The 24,664-nt window shown below is 40.0% G+C and overlaps 1 long non-coding RNA gene across 4 annotated transcripts in view; it reads left to right on the plus strand.

Moving 5' to 3' along the window:
- LOC104867965 overlaps positions 1-24,664 on the plus strand; it is a 338,035-nt gene that overhangs the window by 130,194 nt on the left and 183,177 nt on the right. For 3 of the 4 annotated variants that reach the window (XR_002025640.2, XR_002025642.2, XR_002025643.2), the window contains exon 3: positions 16,853-16,932. The exons of the other annotated variant lie outside the window; for it this stretch is intronic. This is a non-coding gene — a long non-coding RNA (uncharacterized LOC104867965). The remainder of the gene's footprint in view (positions 1-16,852; positions 16,933-24,664) is intronic. 4 annotated transcript variants of the gene reach the window in all.

Raw genomic sequence — 24,664 nt, forward strand, 5'->3', positions numbered from 1 at the left:
TAGAGGACAGAAATGTTGGAGGGAGCTTGGTGAATTAGGTATGTAAAAGAGAAAGCAGTTCGAGGTGAAGCTCTGAACTCTTCTAGTTTGTATCCTCTGTTCTTGAAAATAATAATTTTTTTCAGCTTTAATGAGTTTATTGGTACATTTTAGGGATACAGTACAGTTACATTCATTGTTGGGATCTTGTACCTCCACATGACAAGTCTTGGTTCTCATTTTTTCCCCTTACCCCTGCCCTCCCTTCACCCCCTCCTCCCCTCCCCATCTACAAACACTTTATTTCCATCTTTTCATTATCTCACATTTTTTTCTTTTCCCTTATTACCCTTCCCCTACCCATCCCACCTTCCCTACACCTTTAGCTCCTTTCTTCCCATTTCACAATGTCAGTAATCTTATTAGGATCTTATGTATTATTGCTCCTAAGTGAAATAAATAAGTCACACATGTGTAATAATTTTTTTTATCTGAAATGATTTCACCTTTAAGGCAGTTGCAGTCTTGTCATCCAGTTAAATACTCTGTCTTGACATAGAAAGCCCTGTAGCACAGCAAAAGCCAGTTGGGGCTGGGCACAGGTTTTCACAAACACCAGTGTGATTCTAGATCGTCACTTTTTCTCCTAGCAGGATGCATGATCAGCTACAAAATAAGACAAGAGGACTATAAATTGAGGTGGACTTGGCATTGTGCTATAATGCAAAATGAATACATTTACAGGACACTAAAACTTCCAGGGCTACTCATAGTCTGAAGAGACTGGCCTGGGGTTCTTCTGGCCCCTGGCCTTGTTTAATTTCTCCAGGGAGTGAGAGAGGAATCCATATTTTGCCACACCTGTAACAACTTCAGAGCATGCCTTTGTGTTGAATACTTTTTTGGTGAAACTCTGACATAGTGATTAAATTCTTGAGTCAGGTAAGCCTGGACTAGACTACTCATTCCATTGTTTATTAGCTGTTCGATTATGAGAAAATTATTTAATGATTTAGCTTGTTTTCTCACTTGTAAAATAGGAGTAACAGTAGTACTTATCTAACAGGGTTGTTGTAAAGATTAAATAAGAGAGTGTATGTAACGTTAGAGCTCCTGGAAAGTGAGAAATATATCATTATATATTAATCACACACCCACACGCACATATACTCTTTCCTATAAGGCATTTAAATTCAATGATTTTTTTTAAAGTAAATTTATGAAGTTGATCAATCATCACTAGAATCCAAATTTGAACCCAACTGTACAAGAAGTACACATTTGTAAGTTACACCCCATTCTCATACGCGACCCTTTGCCTACCAGGAATGTACCTTCTGTTTGTATAGATTTGTCCTTTCTAGACATTTAATATAAATAGACTCATATATATATACAGTATCTTGTGGCTGGCTTTTTTAATGTAGTATTATGTTTTTGGGGTTCATCCATTTTGCAGCATGATCAACACTTTTATTGAACAGCAGTCCATTGTTACAATCATACCACATTTTGTCTTTCCATTCGCCACATGGTGGATATTTGGATTGTGATAACATTGGAACTATTGTGAATAATGCTTCTGTGAACATTTGTGTATAAGTCTTTGTGTGGGCAGATTGGTACATCACCTTCCAGTTCTGAAAGTCTACACATCTACGGAACTTTGAAGAGAACGACTGTTGAATCTAGCTTTGGCTCTTATCCTTGGGGGATAACTGCATTTCTGTCAGAATGTTTTGAAGAAGCACACTTATCTTATCATAGCATTTATCTGAGCATAGAATTTATCATTTTAATTAAAGAAGAAAAAAGTGCTTTTTTAATTTTTAATTAAAAATTTCAAGAAGGGTTAGTCTGGAGTCCACTGGTTTCCATGTTGCCCAATTGCAGGCAACTTTCTTTGGAGTTGTGTGTCCAGATGTGCCTTCACATGGTATATAATGCATGTAGAGCTGTGTGTGTGTGTGTGTGTGTGTGTGTATGTATGTATGTATGTATGTATGTATGCGGCTGTATTTCTAGTCTTCTTGAATCTGGAAGCAAGGCCTGTTCTATTTATCCAAGCCAAATCAGAAACGGAACTGAGTCTGGGATATTACTCTGCAGACCACTACAGCCCCGTACTCCTGGGAGTCCTGGACGGGGTCTTATGTTAAAGTCAAAGAAATCTTAGTCTAGAATTGCAGATGACGCCCTTGTAGAGCTGATGGGACAGACTGAAAATATACTTCTGCTGGTCTGGAGAGATCAAGAAGCCCCGGTTTCCTTGAGCCCCTGACTTTGTGGATTTGTTCTAGTCTTGGGATAGTACCCAATGTTTAGATGAGAATGGGGTAGACCTATTGGTAAGATTTTGGGGTGAGAGAAGCCAAATGGGACATATGCCTTGTTGGGACATGTGTGTTCTTGTATCATTCCCCTGAAAGAATTGGGCTGAACTCTCTGAGCAGAGAGTTGTGGAAAATTCGAGACATTCTGTGGAAAGACCAAGTTAATGTTCAACTTTCAGAATCTGATCTTAGGTCAAATATCTCTAGCTTTTGCCAGTAAAAAGAGCCCAGATGTTTTTCTATTTACTTAGGCAAACCCTTGAAACACAAGTTAGTGATATAAAACTTTACATTTGCAATGTTAAGAGGCCATATTTGGAAAGTCACAGGCATAAAATATATACTGTGAAATGGGAGGTCAGGATGGTGAACTCATTTCAGAACCAGAGTTTTTGACTCAAGAATTTTGATGGGGTCTTCACATTGGTTGAGCTTTTTGGTCCTAATATCATTGAGAGAATTAAATCATGACATTAAAACATTGAAACACTAATGCTTTGTTTTTATTGGCAAAAACCAAAATGATCTAATTCTAATGCCATGAAACATCAGTCACTTTTTTTTTTTCCTGATGAATAAGATGAACTTTGGCTGCTCATGATAGTAAATTTAATAATGTCAGTGATTTGAACTGTTTCAATTCTAAATGTGCAGAAATCTCCCCCCCAACCCACTGTCAGGAAGTTTTGTGGCAAATAAGCCCAAATACATAGATGAGAACATATCATTCACATGAGCCATGTGTATGCCAAAGTCTGAGTACCCGCTGCTGGGCTTGTTCTCACAGGTGGTCTGAATTTGCTTCTAGCTGGTCCTGTAAGCAGATTTAATATTTCATAAGCACTGCTCCATCTCATGCCTCCATTATTGACACCACATGGAAGTCAGGAAATTGGTTCTTTCTGGGAACAGTTTGCAGAAATATGCAGCCTGTCAGCCCCTTTCTCCTGGGTGCATTCACAGAGCGGCTCACGATTACAAGTACTGAACCTTCTCCAGATGTGTGCAGCCACTCAGCTCCAACTTTATCTCCAGTCCTGAAGATGGACTTGACAAGATGGATTATTTGTGGCCGTGTTGTAATAACTTTGTGAAATTGGAGTTCCCAGTGATTGTAGTGGAGGGTGAGGAATGAGCAGCAGTGGAACAGAGAATTTCTGTGTGCAGTAAACAATACAATAGAACAACAATAATAAAAAGAGCAAATCAGCTGTGGCATTTTCCAGCTCTGGACACTGACTCTTCCAGACTGTTCTAATTCTTTCCCTTTTATGATTCTGTTTATGTTACACACATTAAAGTTAAGTCATGTCTTTAATAAGATGGAAACTGGAAGTGAGATTTGGATATGACTGAATCAGGCTTCTTAACTTTTTTCTTCTCTTGGAGAGCACAGAAACAACTGACAGAAAGGGATATACCAAAGAAAACAATTTTAATTGTCGGCTTCCATGGAAAATTCAATCCAGTCTTTCATTCATTCTCTCCCCGGTGCAGTGCCAGCAGACTTCTTTCTATATGGTGAAGGCCTTAATTTAGCTGACAAACTTCTGCAGGGTAACTAGGTTTCTCAGAGAAAATTTCTAGCAATAAATGATGCATATGTCTTTTGTCACAAAAGACAGCCTTTTCCAGGATAAAGTAATTGAGTGTAAATTTGTCTTGCATTTTATTAGCAGTGATGATTTCAAGGGAGTATTCAAGGCTCTATTTAAATATTTCTTTTAAGTCACAAATCCCGAGTTGATAGTTATAAAATTAGGGTCCTTTGGGGGTTATTTGCACATCTTCAAGGTTGATACCCTTGGTTCTTTGATGTAGATGTTCTAGATAAAATTCCTCAAGTCCAGCTGCTATGATTTAGCTTAGTATGTTTGTACAGAGGGATTTCCTTTGTCATTGAAGAGATGGAATCAAAACAGAATTAGTCATTCTTGCATCTTCTATTTATAGCCCTGCTATTATTCAAATGCTCTGTAGAAAAATGATGTGGACAAGATTTTTTTCTTCTTTCCTTTCTGTTCTTTTTTTTTGTAAACAAAACTTTTTATACCCTGTGGATTTCTTCTTTCCTTTCTGTTCTTTTTTTTTTTGTAAACAAAACTTTTTATACCCTGTTGCTTAGACAGACAAAGCACTTAACAAAAATATTACTACTTAAATGAAAAATCACCTAATTCATGCCATCTCTATTTGGCAGTTAAAGGTTTGTCAGTACAGAGTATGTGGGATGATCAGAAGACATGGATGACTTACACGGGAGTGGTACAGGTTGAAAAGTCAATTTTAAAAATTATTTGTATGGGTCACTCATGACTAACAGTCCAAGTCCTGAGAATATATAAACAAAGTCCCATCCTATTCATTTAGCTTAATACCAGCACTAAAACTAGCTGAAAATTAGCAAGAGTCACAATTTAAGGCATTTTTATTTGGGGAAATGTTAATGTATTATTTTTGAAGGTGATAGGGTAGGGTAAAAGGGTTTGGCTATACTGGGACAATTGGAGTGGTTGGCTAGATCGGCAAGACAAACGTTGTTGGAACTCCCTAGGACATTTAGTTTTCTTATTTTCTCTTTTCTTTTGGCAGAGAGCTGATTTTATAGGGATATAGAATAGCTTGCTGGATGGAAGGTAAGAAGCCACACTCTAGCTCTGTGCTGATCTGATCTATATGGTTATTAGGTATGTCAACCCAAAGGCAAGTTGTGGTACACTAGATTTGGGAACAAAAAGTTTGAGTCAAAATGAGGATGGACATCCTGGAAAAATATGAATTCTAGTTGCCCAGAATAAGTGCTTGGGAAATGGCATCCCAGGGGTCTGGCTTTATAGATTAAAAGAAGAACAAGTAGGAAATTATAGCAAAGGAGTTGTTACTACTGTACAATTTTGGTTGATGAAAGTATCACAGGTTGTTGATTGGTTTTCTTTTTCTTTGTACTGTCCATTCCAGGTGAGAACTGCATTCAGTAGGAACAAGGCATTCTCCAAGTTGTTTACTCCTCTAATGGCCTCTGTATGTCTATACAGAGCTAAGGTCCAGTGGTTAAAGGAGAAATTAAATCTGTTATGAGACTTTGGAATTCAGGATGATGTACCTTCTGCCAGTCCCACAGTCCATGTCTGTCAGGTCTGATAGTTATTTACAGACTCCTTTATTTTATTTATGTTTTTAGACATAAGTAATTAAGTGGGATGAAGTATGGGAAAAATGATTTGTAAATTCTGAAATTCTCTGCTGTTATTACTCTCTGGAGCATCAGAAGCAGCAGCCTGTGTCATGCAATATCCCTCCAGCTGGTTTTTGCTGAGTTATAGCAACTGAATCAAAAAGTAATTGGACAAGAGCAAGTAAAAAATGGAAACAAAAGATATAGAAGGTAAACAATTGGTGTCCTCCATCTAAAACTTACCTATTAGTAGGATCAAGTTAGTAGGTGGCTTATTTTCATTGGTAACAGCATGTAAAAGATTTGCTGGATACAAATCAGGCATTCTAGAAATATCACCCTTGGTGATTATACAGGGGAGTGACTCTTTGTTTGCTATCTGTGCTGAACATGCCGTAGGGCTCCCATTGCTTTGGACATCTATTGAAGTAGACTACAGGGGGACCCCAAAATCATACAAATCCAACATATATGCATGAAATATATGAGCCAGTGACCCAAACCACCCTTCTAATAACCAGTCAGACATTTAGACCAGCCCCAGGCTTCTTGATGATCCTCCAGCGGTATTCAATCTTTGGTACCCAGAAAGTTTCATGAAGAGATTTCTCAAGACTTGAGGCCTAAGATTTCTCTGTCTCTTACAATTTAATCCTTCCCATTATTCTGAGGCTAGTTGGGAGGTGAGTAGGAGTATAGGGAGACCTATTACAACACCTTAGCTAGAGGGTGAGCAGGAGAAACTCTGTGACTAGTGTGGTGTGCCTCAATCCTCATGAGATGATAGCTAGGCTAGAACTGGAGGTGAAGGGTTAGTGATAACTAAAGCTGAAAACCATGGAATCCATGGGAAGGATACTTGACAGGCAGCAGTAACACCAGCAAAGCCTTCCTCAACCCCGTGTGGTGAAAAACCCAAGAGAATCTGAGCTCAGGGTTTTGGGATGCCATAAGAAGGATGGATGTGGCAATGATCAGGCCTTGGGATTCTTGGAAGAGTGTCACGCGGATGGTAATAATGGCCTTCAGTACCCTATCATTAATCCCAACAGCGTAGCCTTCTCTCTACTGCTCAAGTTCCTACATCCATGGCCCTGGGGAATGTTGAAAGGCTTTGATGTGGTGAATGCAAGCCAACAGCAGAGATCCTTGGAGAGCAGCAATACTCATAGGTACAAGGTAGCATCCTTATTAAGGAGGACTTGTCTAGAGCCCTGGAGGAATAGTGACAAGTCCAGGCCCTCGTAGGAGGCCCCTGTAGGAGGCATCTACCTTGAGGTAGATCAACCATAGGTACCCAGTCAAGCATATGGCTCATAGATGGAAGAATTAAGATGTGATTTGAGAATTTGCAAAGAAAGCAAAGTTATATAGATTGTGTAGTATCTCAGCAAGTATTGGCAAGGAGACCGAAGCCAACAGACATGTGGGTTCCAGTGGCTCCCTCCAGGGATATATCATATCATAGAGCAGCATCGAACCCAATCCTCAGTCTTACATGCTGGTGGGAGCAGAGCTTCTGATAGATCAGCATGCTGCAGGGTTAGAACTGGCTTAAGGTCTAGCTGGGGCTGAACATACAGGTTAATCTTTAACACCTTTAGCTGGTTGGAGTTAGGGCAGGTACTCTCCTTGGAAGTAGTAAAAGATCTTTGTGACATAGAACAGCTAGTATTAATGGAGAAAGCGCTGGAGTATTATGAAATGTATATTTTCAGTATTTCTGAGCAGCTCAAATAAAGAGAATCATGAGTTAATTATTCTGTGAAAAATACATGCTGGACCAAAAACTAGAACATATGATGTGATAAGTATGGGCATACTAAAAAGATTACTTGACACAATATTGCAATCAGGATTGTTTTGGTAAATAGGAGACCATGTGGTCATGAAGGAAAATCTTACATTGAGGGGATTATCTCTGAATAAGAGGCAGAAATAAAATATAAACAGGAGTGATAGAGGCTATGTGTGAGAGATACTTAGCAGAGAAGTTCAGGGAAGGGAGAGAGACTGCCTTGTGGAGCAGTCAGGGAAAACTTTATGAAAGTGGTTGCACATAATTAGGCTTTGGTGGTTGCATTGGATTTGAACATGGAGCTCCAGGCATGAGGGTCTTGGAGGCAGAGACACAGGATGAAACCCAGAAGTTTGGAAGCAAAAATTGTAGGAAGCGCAGGAAGGACAGATTTTTCTGTCTTGAAGTTGGCATTGAATGGTAGATTTTGGTGACAGGTATTGGGCACTGTACTCTGTGCTGGAAGATAAAGATGAAAAATGTCAGAAATGAAGACAAGCATTGGGAGATGCAGATTTAACCTAAGTTAATTTAGAGTATTTACTCTATGGGTCCACTCATGGAAATATGTGAGATAAAAAAGATTCTGAGTGAGAGAAGAACCAAGAATCAAAACTTATGTTTCTAGGGGCATAAACATATATGGAAGGAGATTTATTCGTTGTTGTATGGAATTGGACTGCCTGGGTGGTTCAGCATTAAAACAGCTAAGAGAGGAGTAAGTATCAAAATATCGTACCAAGTATTGCTGAGAGGCCAGGAGAATAGATAAGGAAAGAATCGGATGGAATTGCTGTTTTTTAACTATGACCTTAGAGATGTGGTTTCCAGTAAGCAGGGCCAGAGGTAAGGGTGAAGGTGGAATCCTCAGTACAACAGATTATATAGATGGTTCTCAAAGTGTCATCTCTAGACCAGCAGTGTCAGAATCAATTATTTCTGCACATCCTTGGGCCCCAGCCCTGACCTACTAACTCCAAAACCCCAAGGATAAAGCCCAGAAGCCCGTGTTTGATCAAGCCTTCCAGGGGATTCTGATGAATAATAATAAATTTTGAGAACCACTATGCTAGGAGGATACATTGTGCAACAAGAAAGCCCAAGAGAGCCCTACATGTTAAATCTGATTGTTGAAAGGCCTGTAGACCCAGGATAGAGTATTCTCAAAAGCATCCTAGTTTCATCTTGACAAACTCAGATTGTGTCCTTGTCAGGGTGCATAATTTGAGGGGAAAACTCCGTTTTGCAGCTTGCTGTTTTGCATACTATTGTCCATGTCCATCAAGTCATTGGAGAGTTTGGAGGGTTTAAGAGCCTTCTGGACAAATTGTGTTTTTTTGGGGTGGGGAGGGGAATTGTGTGCATACCTTCAGGCAGGGATGACAAACAGGTTTTATTTGTATGTTACATTTGAATAGGAATGATTTTCTGGAATTCACTATTGGCGTAATTTGTGAGACTAGATCCCCAGGGAGGGAATTGTGGCTAGCAACATCTGCCATGGTGCAGAGGATGGGAAGTAGTGACATATGCAGCAAGTGTTTAACATTCTGCCTTAGGGTTTGTGAAGATTCCCTGGGACATTAGATACTTCCCGTGGCCCTAGAAGGCTGTAGAAAGGACAGACAAAAGTGTTGAGGAGGTGCTGTGGTGTGGGAAAATATCTCATAATTCTTCCTGGAGTCCACCATGTTGACTCTAAACCATGTCCCTGACATCTGATAGCAACACAAATGCTCACACCTTGTCAAAGCTCTAGGAAACCTTGGGGTTTAGAAAGAGGGAGAAGAAAAATCTGCTATTCCTCTTTGTAAATGTAAGAAATGATATAGAGTCTGCTCTTCTCATTTAGAAACTACTTCTTGCTGTTTGTTTTGCCTGCTGTACAGATGCAGCATCCAAATGACACTGTGGCCAGAAACAATAATAACTCTTCTCCTGCAGATCCTCTGGGCTGTCCAAGACACCACAGAGCAGCCCTGCACCCGGGAAGCTTTGTGGATTCGCGCACTTACACAATCAGTTGCGTTGGCCTGGCTTATGGAGTGGTGTTCTTTCATAGACAACCTGTTATCCTACTTACAGTCCTAGTCTGGGGAATTAAGTCATTTCACATATTTTTGCCCTGTGGTAGCATAATGACTATTTTAAAGCAAAAATCTTGGAGGAGATCATGAAGAATAATTAAATTTGACACTTGGAATAAGGAAGAATCAAATAATATTATGGTAAAGCATGAAGTTTAAGCTTTCTTTGAGTCAAATATGAACTGTTTTTTTCTATTCAAACTTTTAAAATCTAGGTCAGTGACAAATCTTTGGGTTTGTTTGGAAGAATCATCCACCCAATCAACAATTTAAATAATGAACCTGGGGTGTACCTGGAAGGGCACTTTGGGGGACAAGAGAATTGCATTTTAGTCTTAGCTTTAGTCCTAGTTTTTTGTGATCTTGAGCAAGTCTCTTAATCTTTCTTGGTCTAAATTTTGGGATTGGACAAGTAAAGAGTTTGAACAAAGTACTCTATAAGTTCGTTTGTAGTTCTAAGATATCAGGTATACATCTGGGTTTGACATTTATCTGATCATAATGTTCCATCTCTATTACTTACTCCTTTGGCTTAAGACATGCAAGTCTTGTCTGTATATTAATTTACATTTCTGGTGGCCATACTGTATGAAATGCATTGTTCTAGGAAGCACCAATCCAACTTCTGTTCTCAGGAGTTTATGATCTAATAAAAAAAACTGTCTAAAAGAGGCCACAGAATGATAACGTGCTGGAGTTATTTTTGAACAAAGGAGTGACCTCTGAAGACAAAATGCTAACTGAAAGTAAACCATAGTCAGTCCGTGTTTTGTTACTATAACACAATATCTGAGACTGGATAATTTATAAATAATAGATATACACTTCTTTCAGTTATGGAGGCTGGGAGGTCCAGTAGCAGAGTGTCAGCATTTAATAAGGACCTTCTTGCTGTGTCTCCTGTGGTGGAAGGTAGAAGGGCAAAAAAGAGCAAGCGAGGAAGAGGATAGTGAGGCCAGAATTCACTTTTATAATAGGCACACTCTTGTGATAATGATGGTAATGCAGTTATGAGGGCTGGGCTAATCACTACTTATTGGGTCTCACCTTCCCACAGCGTTGCACTAGGTATTGTTTCCAACACATGAACTTTGGGGGACATATTCAAACCGTAGCATTCTAACAATTAGAGTGGATGCATGTGTGAAAGTTTATCCCTTTAACTAATACCATTCTAAAGAGTCTGTAAAGGCTATTATATACTTTTAGCCAGACTGTTAAAGGCTGAGCTATTGGGAAGTATGTAAAAGCATAGATTCCTGCAGTCTCTCAGAAATAACTGAAATACACTAGCAGGACTCTGGAGAAACCTATGCACTTGTAAACTTGGCAGACTTAAGCTGTGAATGGTTGCACCAGGCCAGATGAACTGTTGGGAGTGTCGAGAGAGCCAGGGAAAGAACTTGCTTACTTCTGTCGCCTGAGAGAGGGAAAAAATAATCCAAATGACAGACATCCAACAGGATGATGGTTCAGTACTTGGAAAGCAGAGAGACTGAAAACCACCTGTGGTTGGTAATGGAAAGGAAATGTGTATTTTTTTAAAAAATTAACTATTTTGAGCTTCTCCCCTCCAAGTAAAATGCCAGGGCACAGAGGTACACAGTTGCTTCTGTGACATCAAGAGTGTGCCCTTGTGACTCATGCACAATTTGAGGTCTCCATGAATTAGAAAGAGTGAAAATACCCGGCCACATTGAAAGAGCAGGAATTCAGAAATACAAAAACTAGCCTAAGTGATAGATTAAGAGGCCTAAATATGTTTGGCTTGGATGAAGAATGGGAAGAAAGGGGATATAATGGTCATCTGCACGTCTGTGTGGAGTTGAAACTCAAACTAAATCAGGAGGGGAGCTGTTTGGAGTGGTGTCCAGAAGCACAGCTATGCCTGACCTAAGGAAACTGAGAAAAGCAAAACTCAGCCAGAATGTCAGGAAAATACTTCTTCCCCAAGCTCCACAAATCTGCCAAGGGAAGTATGTAAGTCTTGTTATTTGAAGTCACTTAAAACTAGATTGGATAAACCACTCAATTTTTTAAGCCTCTCTCAATCATCTTGTTATCTGAAACTTTATGTTTTCTTTTCTCCTGCTTATATTTGTAAGTTCTCTCAGTTAAAGGTCCCTTGTGAAAAATGAAGGTATTTCAGGCTTATTTTTAATTTAAACATAAATAATAAAACTTAGATTCCCTGGAATAAAGGTCTCCAGGATGTTGTTTATATTTTTCTTTCCCTCCAGTTTATTCCTTAAATTGGATTTTTTTCCAAGCTTATTTTGACCCAGACTGTCATTGTTTGGATTTGCTTTTAGAGTAGAATTGCAACAAGAGTAATTTTTAAAGTTTTGTCTTTCTTGCAGTGCTGGGGATTAAAACCAGGGCCTCATGCATGCTAGGTAAGCACTCTACCACAGAGCTATACTTCCAGCCTGAAAAGTAGTTTTACTGGGTACTTCAACTTACTTAAAAATGAGAGGAGTCTAATGAAATTAGGAATCAATGACAGAAGTGAACTTGGAAAATTCACCATTATGAGAAAATTAAACAACATACTACTAAATAATGCATAGGCCAGAAAAGAACTCTCACAGGAAACTCGACAATATTTTGAGATGAATGAAAATGAAAACACAACAGACTAACATTTACAGAATGTAGCTAGCACAGTGTTCAGGCTAATTTGATCCTATAAGTGCTTATATTAAAAAAGAAAAAAGATCTCAGGTTAGTAATCTAACTTCTCCATTAAGAAACTAAAAAAATAAGACATACTGAATTTAAACCAAGCAAAATGAAGATGATAATAAACAGTGAAAATAAGAATAGAAAAACAGTGAAAAAAATCAATGACTCCAAAAGTTGGATTTTTGAAAGATACAGAAAGTTGATAAACCTTTAGGTAGATGAGCCTAGGGCAAAGGGGAGAGTGGTTAAAGACTCAGATTACTAAAATCAAGAATAATCTATTTCAAAAACAGGCAAAGGATCCGAGTAGACCTTTCTCTATAGATGACATGAAAATGGCCAATAAGTAAGTGGAAGAACTCCCTGCATCATCAGTCATCTGGCAAATGTAAATCAAAATCACAGTGAGATGCTGCTTTAATTACTTGGATGACTGTAATGAAAACACTAGATAATGTTGGTGAGGATGTGGCAAAATTGGAACCTCTGCATGCTATCACACATGTAAAATGTGAAATGGTGCTGCTGTGGAAACAGCTTAGTAATTGGTTTCAAGCTAAATACAGAAGTAGCAAAGAACTATGTGTCTACCCTTAAGAAGCAAGCTCATAGGCCCTATGTTGGGCATAGTGGCAAATGCCTGTAATCCTGGCACTCAGGATAGCAAGTTCTAGCCCAAACTGGGCAATTTGGCAACCTAGCAAGACCCTGTCTTAAAATAAAAAAGGGATGAGGATATATAGTCAGCACAAAGGCCCTGGGTTCCATCCCCAGTACCAGGAAAAATCTCCCACAAAAAGTTGTATGTGAATATTCATAGCAGCATTGCTGATGATAGTTCAAAGTAGAAACAACTGATGTGGAAGTAAGCAAACAGATAAGGTAGATTCGCATGGTGAAATATCATTTGGCAAAAAAGGGAACAAAGTAGTGATGTATACTATAACTTGGATTAAACCTGAAAACATTTTGCCAGGTAAAAGAGGCATTCATGAAAAACCACTTGTTCCATTTACATAAAATTTCCCAAATAAGCAAATCTGAAGAGACAAAAGTAGATTCATGGTTGCCAGTGGGTGAATGGAGTGTGAGAATTTTCTACAGTTAGATTTTAGCTGCACAGTTCTGTGAATATATTAATAACCATTGAATTATGGACAAATTTTATAGTGTATGAATTGTATCTCACTAAAGCTGTTTTAAACAAAAAGTATCAAAAGGACTATATGATGATGGGCATCTCTAAAGTTAGTTATGAAAGTGTTGATCTAGGGCTGAGGATTTAGCTCAGTGGTTCTGCTGCCTGCCTCACAAGCACAAGGTCCCCAAGTTCAATCCTTGATACCGAAAAAAAAATGTTGATCAAAAAAAGTCTACCCACCCTCTCTCCCTCTAGCTCTCTCTGCCTCTTTCTGTCTTTGTCTTTTGTGGAATTCCACCAGTGATCTAATTTATGACCCATAAATGACTGTGACTTTTAGGTGGCCAGCTTGATGAACCTGAGAAAAGGAAAACTCAACTGAGAAATAAGGAAAAATATTTATTTTGTCCATAAATCTTCTAAGAGAAGATACCATCTTAGTCACCTTCCACAAAATCCCTGACCCAGAAGGAGAAGTTTACTTTGGGTTACCTTTCAAGGCCATGGTGGGTAGGCTCTGGGGCAGGAGGACACAGCGCGAGGGTCGGGAGGAGAAAAGCTGTGCATGTCATGGCAGCCAAGAGGCAGAAAGCAAAGGGAAAAGCCAGGGAGGGAGAGACCTTCCCAAGCCTACCTGTCACCTGCCTCTTCTGACTGTCCCTCAATTACCTTCCAAAAGCCCTACCTATTGCCTGAAACTGTGGGGGAACATCTGGATATAAACCAAAACAGATACTGGATAAAACCCACTGGACATTGCACTGGGTGGGATCGGGGGAGTGGTAGCAGATGGTCCACTGCATCACATGAGGTGGAGCTCCAGACTGGGGCACTGATCCTGAGATGGAAAGGCCACTGCCACTGCTACCAGAAGACAGGCTAGGCTCCTTTCTGCCAGGCCGAGGGTTGGGAGGGAATTTAGCACAGTACCGTCCCAAGCATCAGTACTGCAACGGAACATTTTAAATTCCCCCGTGTTCCAGCCATGAGGGCAAACTTTTTTCTAACCATCTAAAATAGAGCATAAAACCTGACAGTGCACAAAAACCAACAAAAATCCCAACTCAGTAAACTGTGAAATGTCAGGTTCACAGTAAGTGGAGAGAAGCAGTAGGATAGAAATTGAACATAAGATGTCATTTTAGCACTATGGTGTGTTCTTCTCTGGGTAGTTTTTTCAAACAACGTGTGAGGTTGGGAAGTCGCAAAGAAGCTTTGCTCTCATAAAACCTTTCCTACTCCTTTCGCTGAGGTCTGAAATTCCTTCTAGTTAAATCTTGCAAGTGGCCTAGATATGCATCAACAGATGAATGGCTAAAGAAATTGTGATATTTACACACAATGGAGTACCACTCTGCCAAAAAGAAGGATAAACTTGAGTCCTTCATAGGAAGATGGATGCACCTTGAGACCGTAATGTTGGGGTAAAGGAAGTCCTATAATGTTCACAAGTGAAATAAATCAGACACGTAGCTTAAATATCACACAGGTTCTCTTATATGGTAAACCCAAAATATAAATAAAGAGTAAAATAAAAGATAGGTAATAGGAAGTAAAGAGATAAATCTTTCTCAAATGGGAAAAGGATCAAGAGATAAAGGAAGGGTGAGGGAGGGGAGAGGAAGGGAATGAAAAAAATTAAGATGTGTTATGTACATGTACCAAGTCTCCACAAGGAATGTAAACAGTGTGTGCTGCAAACATGTACTAATAAAAAGTGAAAATTTCAAAAAAGAGAATATTTATTAAAGGCATAATAAATGTTATCTTTAGCAAAAAACCCAAAACAAACAAACAAAATGAAGCCTTTTATGCCATAATTAAAGCTAACAGACTTCAAGGTGCGTCAAAAAGTGAAGTTACACAGATAAGAGCAACGCTTTCATCAGGAGATACCAGCTAATGTCATGTTGTACCTGGAGGGTTAATGGAGCACGGAGACTCTTAGGTTCCAAGGGGCAGAGGTGGTAGAAGAGGATGGTGGAAAGCTTTGAGGGTTAAGATGAGAAAAGTAATGCCAGGAAGAAAAGAGAAAGATTCTTGAGCAGGATAGTAACTTGATGAAATTACTGGAATCAGTTTTTTTTTTTTTGGTGGGGGCAGTACCAGTGATTGAACTCGGGTCCTTGCCTTGTGAGGCAGGCAGCGGAACTACTGAGCTAAATCCCTGGCCCTGGAATCTGTTTTAGGAGCACAGGCAATGAGCAAGACTGGTTGACACAGCAACTGACCACTTCACAGAGGTTGCTATAACCTAGACATGGTTAGGAATACTGGGGTAAGGTTTCTAGAAGTGGAAAAAGATGGACAAATTTAGAAGAAATGCTGGAAAAAGAATCTCCACCTAAAAGTGGTTGTAAAACTTAGAGTTCACGAAGAAAGCTTGAACCCATAGTAATCAGGAGAGGGAAACACTCTGATTATTTAATTCTCTCTTCCTCACCTTAAAAATCTTTCAGTAGTTCCTCAGTTCCCTGAAGATAAGCCCCAAATTCCACAGGAATGCTCAAACATGTTTACTAATTTGTTTCCCGCTTCCCTTGCCTTCCTCCTCATCTCACACTCAAAGCTCCAGCCACTCTGAGTGATTTCTTCACTTCTGGTTGTTTTAAAGGCTTGTTTCTCTCTGGAGTATTTCTTGTTTTTGTACCTACCCTCCACTTCTTTTCCCCTAGCTGGGGTGATTGCTTTGAACCCTTGAGATTTCACCTTAGACTTCAGTCTACAGAATGCCGTTCCTGACAAGCTTCTCTTCCTTCTATCAGGGCCAGCTGCTTTCCCCACTGTGTTATTCTCTCTAGCTTACTAGCAACCCACTGTAGCACAAACTCATACACTGAATGGCTCTACAATTTTTGGTGGTCACAAATATCACTGTCAGGGATTGCTAAATGCCGACAAGACATCCAGGCTCTGTACCAAAGCATCTGATTTAGGAGAACTCATTAAATTCTCTAAGGAACACTGATATATTGTAACTGATTGTCTATTAGTCTCCCCCAAATAAATTGTGGATTTGAGAGAGCAGAGGCCATTTAAATCCCAACAGCCTGTGGCACAGGCAGTCGTTAGGTAATTGTCAAATAATAGAATAAATGATGTGAGAACAGGAAGAATAAAAAAAAATGATTGAAATCTGCATGATTAGGAAACAAGGAGGTAATGGAAAAATGGGGAGTGCTGTCTGTTTGTGGGAGAAAATGATGAACTCCTACACTCAAATTCCAGGCAACAGGTGGGGACTGGAAGGCAGTGCCCAAGCCTCCTTGCCTCCCGTCTGGCACTGACTGCGATGTGGAAAATGGCCTGGCCCTGCTTTCATTACCTCTGCACTTCCAAGGACTCAGAAATGTGTTTTTCCCAAAGGTAGCATATAATTTTGGGAATTGCAATCATTTTTTCCATGTTCTTTTGAAGGCTGTAAAATAATTTTAGATGCAATAGTAATTCTAGGTCCTTGCTTACCCTTGACCTTTGAAGTTTGATTCAAAACATCACACATCTCCCAGTCCAGATGTTGGCAAGTTAATGATATATTGCTGTATGGAAGAGCTCAGCCTCATTTGTACAAGGAGCTGGAAATCTTTGGTAATGTTATCGTACCTTGATTATTTTTTAAGGATACAGCTGAAATAGAATTTTGTTACTGTACAGGCAAAAGAAGATGAAGGATTAGAAAAAAATAACGAAGCCCTCCTAATGTATTTGGAACTGAACAGTGTCATGTAATCAGGGTAAGAACTCTTTAAAACCTGTGTGTCTTCCTCTTCTAGCCCAGGGATGAAAAGGATAATTTCCAACCACATGAGTCTACAAGCTGTTTGTTTAGAACTTGAACTCCTTTTACTCATTTCCAGTCCTCATCTTTGGTTTCTAAGTGATAGGATTCACACAGAACTAATTACCAATCTACTCCACCAGCCTCTCTTGAAAATGTCTTAGCCTTTCCACTGGTAAAAGCAACCTTAAGAAGAATAATGTCTTTGTAAAGCAAATAGCAATCCAGCAAATGTGATTCAGTACCTCTCACAGTGTACTAGAGTCATAGAGATTTGTGTATATTTCTTAGTATTCCCTACTGGGTGGTAGCATCTTAAGGACGGAGGACAGGTATGTTCCTTAGCACTTAATAGAATTTTTTACGTTGCTTGAATTCTTATTGATGGCTATGGAATAGATAAGGTAAATCTTTATGGCTGTGGTTGGCCCATCAGCTGGTGAGTATGCAGTGTGGGGCATGAACGGCTCTGGGAATCACCTTCTAGCACCTCTCTGGTTAACCATGCTCTGGAGAGTCTCTGTTCCTGTTTGTCAAAATCTTCCACTGAGATTTCTCATCCCAGGGAGTCCCAAAATGCACACTATACTCATTTAGATCCTGCCATCTCCCCCAGCTCCTCCCCTTATGCACGTGGCTCAGTGTATCACTGTGGACTCCTAGCCCGAGTCAGTGCTCTCTCATCTGGGTATTTGAAAATGTCATCTGTTCTTTCCCTAATAACTTAAAGCTTTCTTCTTTCTCCTGTGATCCTTTGTAACCTCACATTCATAGAACATGTTTCTGTTGTGTGGGGTTGTTGATCCTAAAATATATTTATTTGAAGTGTTTGTGCTTATTCTGTTGACCAGGAACCATTATGAGAAAGTCCTTCCCCTACTCTGATTATGTGTCTATGTTTAAAATAAGCTCATAATGTCTCCACATCCCAACTCTTCTATATGGAAATACAATTACGAGACTCAGGCACATTGGTAGACTTGCTTCCCTAAACTGAATGTCCATGTAATATTTTTTTTGCACTCTCCTGTTCCAAAGAGAGAGCCAAGCAGCAGCCAGCACCTGCAGTGGCTGGCAAGGTGTTCCTGGCAGCTGAACCAGCCAGACTCCAAGTTCTAGCCTGTTCCAATAATAGTGTCTGGGCAGCAGGCTGGCTTCCTGCTGACTTATAAATCTGCCAGTTCTGTGTGGAGTGCTCCTGGAAACCTGGGCAAGTGTGGCTCTAGGGAATGGTGTGGATCCTCTGACCCTTCCCTAGAATCCAGTAGCAGCATAGTAGGAATCTCTTTGAGGGTTTAAAAGGCTTTCTGCTGGCTGTCTGCTTCTCTTAGGGATCACCAGTCACCTTGATTCTTCTCTTGGTGCCTTGTCATCCTCTAATGCCAGTGTCCTCCAAGTCAGAGCCGATGCTCCCATATCCCTCCCTGCTTCTTGATGGGAACAGTTGAAACCCAAGTCCACTAGCCAACCGGCTTTGGAAAGGTAGATGGATCCTACTTCTATTGTAAAGGCCCTTGTGAAGGCCAAATCAACATGAGCAGTCTACATTTTCCACTTCAGCTGCAGTGATTTCTCATGCTCTTTAATAAGTAGAAGGTAAGTGGGGTGTCTCATAAACTCTATCATGGTTAACTTTATATTTAGAGGGCTGGGAAGATAATAAGGGGAAATCAGCTCAATTACTAGAGAGGTATAAAGTTTTGGAATCAGGTGACCCAAGTTTGCATCCCACTTATGTTATTACCATGTGGCCTTAGAAAAGTGACTGAACCTTTTTGAGTCCTGGTTCCCTGATGTATAAAATGATAAAGATATAGACAACCCGAACTTTTGAGGGTACTATATTTGAAGAGTAAAGGTGAAAACAGCAATGAAATATACTTAGCCTAGCTCCTAACCTAAAATTAATACTATTAAGTGCTTTAAGAAATTTTGCTTTTCATTTCCTTTGTGAGATATCAGCACCGACACACCTACATTCTCTGGTGTAACTGGCAGTAGGGCCTTAAGTAATTTGGTTTGAGGCTGAATTCCTTTAATGCACAGTCCCATCTTACTGGTGTGTCACTTAAAATTTTCAGCTCAACCTTGATGACAGGTTCATGTAACGCTCTGCGAGGGCCCCAGCAATTGTGGTGGGATGAGAAGACGATATGGGATGATGGTATAACTCTCTCCGCCCCCTCACTCAACACTGTGGTGTAGCAGGAAGAGACCCCTCCAAGAAGCACTTGCGGAATAGCAAGAGCACGTGTGTTGGTTTGTTTTAGAACACATAGTTCTTGGATCCTACTCCTGGTGGGCTCAGCTGGGCCCGTTGGCCTGAGAGTCCCTCTATAGGAGATGTTAGAATTCAGCGCAGTGCAAGAAAGCGCGGTACACTGCGGCCTCTGGAGCTTTTGCAGAAATGTTTGTGTTTGTGAAGGTCTTTAAAGTTCACATTTCCCGTGCATCTGGAAATTCCAGTTACTGTCGCTCCTTCACTATAGTTTCCATTCCTTTAGTGGTAACTGGTCTGGGACTGTACTTGATTAAGGGCTCATTTTTCCCCCCAAATTCCTCCTTCACCAATCTTCATTTACTTAACAAACTGAGGAGCTTCCTGGATTTTTCATTGAAACCTGAGAAGGCAGGTTTAGGTATCCGTCCATTCTCCATGGCAGTCTGGTGTGGGCTGACCAATATTTCCTTCCTTCCACCAGCTTTGTCAGTGATACTTCAAGGGCAACAGATGCTTACATCAGAGATTTTCAAATTTTAACATGCACACAGATTTCCTGAGGTTTTTACTAAAATGCTGATTCTGAGTCCGGAGGTCTGGGGTTGGCCTGAGATTTTCCCAGTGATTCCTATGGTGCTAGAGTATGAATCAAAAGGTCAAGTAAAGTTCCACTTCAAGTTTTATACATGAATGCTCTGCAGATTCAGTTCCCTATTTATTGAATCTTTCAACAAATTTAGCTTTTTTTTTCCTCCCTGAGTTCTTAGGTAGAATTCTTTGATCATTTTATCTTTCAACAGCACCAAAACATTGTACAGGAAATGAGAAAAATATACTCCCTCTTGTTGCAAACACTCCCATCCCTTCATTCTGGCGGTGTTCTGCAGCAGGTCTGGAAGTTGTCTTTTGTGAGTGTCTTTATAAGGTGTGATTAAAAACACAGTGACCGCTACTGCTGAGTGCCATCCAGTAGAAAGGCAGGATCGTAAAAACATAGCAGGGCATTCTCACCCACCTTATTCACTGAATCTGGCCCCATGTGACTTCTGGTTCTTCTCCAAAGTTAAAAAGACCATGAAAGGTCTTTGAATCAATTCAGGACATAAGGCAGCCATTGCAGGGCAAGTGAAGTCACCAAAGAGGATTTCCAGACCTGTTTCAGAGAGTGTCTAAATGAGACCGCTGTGCTTTTTGAAACAAGAGGGTGCGTTTTGATGGGGATTAATGGCAGTCTGTCTTTTACTGTGCTAAATCTTAAAGAGAAAAAAGGAAACATTCACCGTACTTTTTGATCTCCTACAATTTCATATTCCCTGGAGCTCAGGTCAAAAACTTATCCTCCTCTTACTCGTAATAAAAATTTGTCTGTAAATCCTCAAAGTATGTCGTACATTTTATTATTTCTCTCTATGGCTACCCCTTCTAACCTGGTCTAAGTTACCATCATTTCTCTCCTGGACTATGGGTCATTGCCTTCCAGTAATTGATGTCTCAGCCACCCCATGTACCTATTGTTACCCCTTTGACTTCTACCATCCCGGCCCTTGCTTCCTTCTCTCCTGTCGGATTGGTTCTTTACTCTTCTAGGAACACCCCCAGCGTCTTCCCCAAATTTCACGCTAGCTGTTGCTCCCTGTGGCTGCAGAGCTTGCTCTTGAGATATTTGTTTGCCACCCTTTCTCACTGCCTTCACATCTTAGTCACTTCCTTGGGACTCCAGCAGAGAGATCCGCACTGACCAGCTTGTGGAGAATACAGGAGCTTTGCAGCCTGATTGTTTTTCTTTCTATAGCATTTATCCTCAACTGAGAGGTTTTACATTTTTTTTAATTACTTGGATCCCAATATCAGAATGAAAGTTTTGGGAAAGAAAGATCCTTTTTTTGCTAACATTTAGCACTTGTTGAATGAAATAGTGAAAAAGAACTACATTTTCCAGCAATAATTTTCTAAGCCTCAATGCCATACTTATAACCAGAAGTTCATTAAAGACAGATGTTCTGTCTTGCTTTGCTTCCTCATAAGAGAGTAAAAGTTCTGTTTTCACTGGATTATTCCAAGGCTTAAATGAGATGATATTCATAAATATCTCACTATAGGAACTATGTAAAAATACGATATACTAATGTAGAGATTCCTCATCCTAATTTTACTCATTTTTTTCTTTTGTTCTTCATTATGCTTATTCCTTACTTCAAAGATTCTTTAAAATCAGTGAAAACCACTAATCAAATCTTTGGCAACTGAGCTTCTACAGCCTCAAGTTTTTGGACTCTACAATAATGAAGGTCTGATATTTATCTGTTAAAAAAAAACTCAGAGGAAGAGGAAGAGAGTAACCATAAATTCATAGTTTGGAAAATCTTAAAATATATCTACAATATATTCAGAATCCAACTATTTATCACCTCCAGCTATCTCTCTCCACTGTATTATTGTAACTGCTTTCTTTGCTTTTTCCCTGTGACCACTAAATTCTATTCTCCATCAAACAGAGTGATCCTTTTTTTTTTCATTGAGTTTATTGGTACTTTTTAGGTATACAGTACAGTTACATTCATCATTGGGATCTTGTACTTTTACATGATCTTGGTTCTTTTTTTTTCCCCATTCCCCTGCCCTCTTTCACTCCCTCCACCCTTCCCTGTTTTCATTTTTTCCTTTTCTCATATTTTTTTTCCTTTCTTTCCTTTCCCCTACCCTTACCACTTTCCCTACTTAGAGTGATCCTTTTTAAAAAAGTAAGTACTATCATGTCATTCTACCCCGTATCTCACTTGGAATAAATGCCAGAGTTCCCAAGAAGACCCACAGACCCTGCAAAATCCCATCTCTTTCACACCTCCTGGCTCATTTCCTACTGCTACTATTTTTCTCCTACCCTTATCCGCTCCAGCTCAGCAGGCTTCTTGGTGTTCTTGGAGCATGTTACCATGCATGTTCCAGTCCCAGGACCCTTTGTACTTACTGTTCTGTCTGACTGGGTTACTCTTTCCTAAACTATTTGTCTAGCTCATACTCTCACCTACTTTAGGTCTTTGCTACGAAGTTCATCCTTAGAAAGACTTTTCCTTAGCTTTCTTTTTAAAAACATCAGCCTTTCCAGCCATAGGAAAACAAGTGACTACTTTATCATTATTTTTCTATAACCCCATACTGTCATTGGACACACCATATATATATATTTTTTTTCCTCATTGAGTTTATTGGTACATTTTAGGTATACAGTACAGTTACATTCATCATTGGGATCTTGTACCTTTACATGACAGGTCTTGGTTCTCATTTTTTCCCCTTATCCCTGTCCTCACTTTACCCCCTCCTCCCCTCCCCATTTACAAACATTTTATTTCCATTTTTTCACTTTCTCATATGTTTTTCCTTTCCCTCATTACCTTTCCCCTACCCTTCCCATTTTCCCTATGCCTTTAGCCCTTTTCTTCCTGTTTCACGTTGTCAATTATCTCACTAGGATCTTATGCACTATTATAGTTTATTCACACCAGAGAAAATATTCAGTATTTATACATGTGTGACTTATTTATTTCTCTTAGGAGTATATCCTCAATATGTATCCATTTTCCTATGAATGAATCTACTTTCTCATTCTGTATGGCTGAGTAGTACTCCATTTTACAGAAAAACCACATCTTCTTTATCCAGTCTCCAACTGATGGGCAAATGGGCTGTTTCCAAGTTTTTACTATTACAAACTGTGCTGCTATAAACATAGACACACCATATATTTTAATTATTTGCTTATCTATCCCTTCAGACCAGCATGTAAGCTCTATGAGAATGGAAATTTTTGCTATTTTTGTTCTCTGCTGTATCTTTTATGCCTAAGTCAATAGAAAAGCAGTAGATGTTTATTAAGTAACTGAATGAATGAAGAATGAGTGATGGAATGAATGTGTCCAGATGGAAGTGTGAACTGGAAGGAAGGATGGGCAGATGCAGCATTTAAATTCTGCGTCTGTGTGCTCAGATGTGGCTGGCTCGGAGATGGTGGTTTGGCCCCTGACACAAGACCAGCTGACGATGATGCCACAACAAAACAATGTGCTAGATGAGTCAAGTTTCAGAATGCTGGGAAACCTCCACATGTCAGGGTGACCTTAGGAGTGGCATCCACGCCCCCTGTTGCTCTTTTCTCCAGATCTTTAGCTGGAGGACAGAGGCCTGCTCTGGTATGCTCCCTGGCTCTAGAGGAGAGACACAAAGAGTGGGGGAGTTTCAAAAACACCTCTCTGGGAAGGCTGAGTTGACTTCTCTGTTTCCGGTCTTTCTGGATCATACTTTTGGTGGCTTGAAGGAGAGAATTGCCCGTGTACATTTAATATATTTCTGCAAAGCTTCTCTAGATGTTGAAGAGTGAAGAAAAGCATTACTTATGTAAAGTAGGATTTGGAGGAGATTTGACTGCAGTCATCATCTCTAACCTTGCCATTTTTTTTTTTTTTTTTTTTTTTGGTACCAGGTATCGAACTCGGATTCTTGTGCTTGCGAGGCAGGCGGTAGAACCACTGAGCTAAATCCCCAGCCCTTCTTGCCATTTTCTTTATGCTCAGGAGCCCTGCCTCTCTGGTCCCTTTGTCTTGCAGTGGCTCCCTGCTCATGCTGTTATTCCTAACCCCAAAGGACACAGGCATTTGGTTCAGATCACTATCACGGACTGCTTTCTTGATTGGGAAAATGTGCATCTCTCCTCTCCAAGGAGGCTTGGGAAGTGAAGGAGATGAGTGAGATTGCAAGGAAAATGCAGAAAGAGAGATGGGGCAAGAGTTGTTTCCTAATTTAACTTAACTTTCTGTCATCCAGAAAGAAGCCTTTTATTTATTTATTTATTTTTGTACCTGGGATTGAACTCAGGTCCTTGTACTTGTGAGGCAGGTGCTGGAACCACTGAGCTAAATTTCCAGCCCAGCTCTTACGGTTTTTGAGCAGGAGTTGAGACTGAATCTCCTCCATGATGTTAGACTCCGGAGGCAGCCTCTCCCTCCATGGGGCCAACCCCAGCTGGAAACCCCCTTTCTGGAGGGCTCTGGGAATACCAGCCCTCCTGTGTGTCCTCCAGCCCAAAGCGTGATAGTGTCCTCCTGCTGTTGCTCATCTTGGGGATGAGCATGCCGGCTTTGGATTCTCAGCTTTAATCACTGGTGTCACCAATTCTTTCCACCAAATTCTCTTTTGTTTGAAAAGTACAAAATGGCTTTTCTTTTGTTTTCTTGACTATACTCTCATTAGTGTATCCAGCTAAAACAATTTTTTTTATAAAGATAAGACTGCTTGTCATGTGGTTCTAAGGATGTTTTTCAGTGCATAGAGCTGAAAATATTGACTTTATTTATTATTATTTTTTAATTTATCGGTACTAGGGATTGAACTCATGACCTTGTGCTTTCAAGGCAGGCGGCAGAACCACTGAGCTAAATCCCAGGCCCCTTGAAAATATTGACTTTAGTCT

This window comes from Fukomys damarensis, unplaced genomic scaffold, assembly GCF_012274545.1.
Source record: "Fukomys damarensis isolate Sample0158 unplaced genomic scaffold, DMR_v1.0_HiC HiC_scaffold_17, whole genome shotgun sequence".
Classification (NCBI taxonomy): domain Eukaryota; kingdom Metazoa; phylum Chordata; class Mammalia; order Rodentia; family Bathyergidae; genus Fukomys; species Fukomys damarensis.